At 40.4% G+C, this 1,516-nt stretch overlaps 1 non-coding gene across 1 annotated transcript; it reads left to right on the top strand.

The window, feature by feature from the left end:
• The first annotated feature begins 666 nt into the window (after window positions 1–666).
• On the top strand, window positions 667–773 carry LOC141625890 (small nucleolar RNA R71). The gene has a single exon (XR_012535635.1). It is a non-coding gene; the product is annotated as a small nucleolar RNA R71 (small nucleolar RNA).
• Window positions 774–1,516: the final 743 nt, after the last annotated feature.

Genomic DNA, 1,516 nt, shown 5'->3' with positions numbered 1-1,516 from the left:
GCATTTGGAGGACCGCTTTTTAAACATCAAAACCTTGGTCATTTTGGTGATTGTATGGATTTTGGTTTTGGTAACCTGGGTTTTGGTTGTAAAAGGGTCTTTGATTTTTGTTTCTCATGGGAGGTGGGATGTATGTTGTTTGAGGGTTTTGAACATTTTGGCTTTTGTATGAGAGATTTGGATGGAATTTAGTGTTTTCATTGTAATAGTTGGAATAAGGGGTACCACTCTTGTATGCTTGGAAAGCATTCACTTGTTCATTTGTTCCCCTACATTCACTTTGGTCATGTCCCAAAGTTCCACAATTCTCACATATCCCACTTGGGATTGATGAGGATGCCGTCATGGCATTAACATGATGCTTTGGTGATTTTGAGGTTTCTTCAAGTCTAGCCCATAGCTTTTTCGAACTTCAAGTTTATGGTATCAATGTGAGCACTAAGTTGAGCACCTAATTGAGTAATAGAGTCCACTTCATGCTTTCCTCCTCCAGTAGCCTTGCGAGGTCTACTATATTGTGAGTTATGGACCGCCATTTCCTCAATCTTGTTCCATGTTTGATTGTCATCAACTTCGGTGAACATTCCATTTGATCCCATGTTGAGAATGTTCCTTGAATCTTCATATAGACCGTTCCAAAATTGTTGTACCAAGAACCACTCGCTAAGTCCATGGTGAGGACATGAGCGACAAATTCCCTTGAACCGCTCCCAAGCTTCATACAAAGATTCTTCATCCCTTTGCTTAAAACCCGTAATTTGAGCTCTTAGCATGTTAGTCTTTTCCGGTGGGTAGAACTTTTTGTAGAAAGCTAGAGCCAACTTCTTCCAAGAATCTATTCCGAGAGTGGCCTTATCAAGGCCCTTCAACCATTGTTTCGCGGTGCCGATTAGAAAAAAAGGAAATACACCCATCGAATTTGGTCTTGAGTCACACCGGTTTGAGAAATCGCATCACTATAGTCACAAAAGGTTTCCATATGAGAATGAGGGTCTTCACTAGGCATCCCTCCAAATTGGCTCCTTTCGACTAATTGGATAAAGGCGGATTTGGCAATAAAATTTCCGGTTAGATGTTGTGGTGTGGGAGTACCATTTGGTAAGTTCTCCTCGGTGGGTACGGAATGTGATGAAAATTTTGGCATTGTAGGTTGATTTTGTGGGGTATTTTGTGTTGGGTTCTCCTCACCTTCTCTTGCAAAAGGGTTGATGAACTCAATAGTTGGTTGAATATCCACTACCTCACTAATACCTCTCAAATTCCTCCTAGCAAACCTCCTATTGTTTGTCAAGGTTCTTTCAATTTCACGGTCAAAAGGTAACAAATCATCTTGTGACCTTCTAGACATGCAAAATATCAAACAACTCAAAAACAATTAGAACAAACCTTGAGGAGTTTTACTTCCCCAAGGCAAAGAAAGACACAACTAATAACAATATAAGAAAATCTAAATCAAGTTAACACCGTCCCCGGAAACGGCGCCATTTTTTGATCGGAATCGTTTCGTGTTCACAAT

This window comes from Silene latifolia, chromosome X (genome assembly GCF_048544455.1).
Source record: "Silene latifolia isolate original U9 population chromosome X, ASM4854445v1, whole genome shotgun sequence".
NCBI classification, from domain to species: Eukaryota; Viridiplantae; Streptophyta; class Magnoliopsida; order Caryophyllales; family Caryophyllaceae; genus Silene; species Silene latifolia.
Note: the sequence above shows the minus strand (reverse complement) of the source record. Positions and strands in the feature narration are given on the sequence as shown.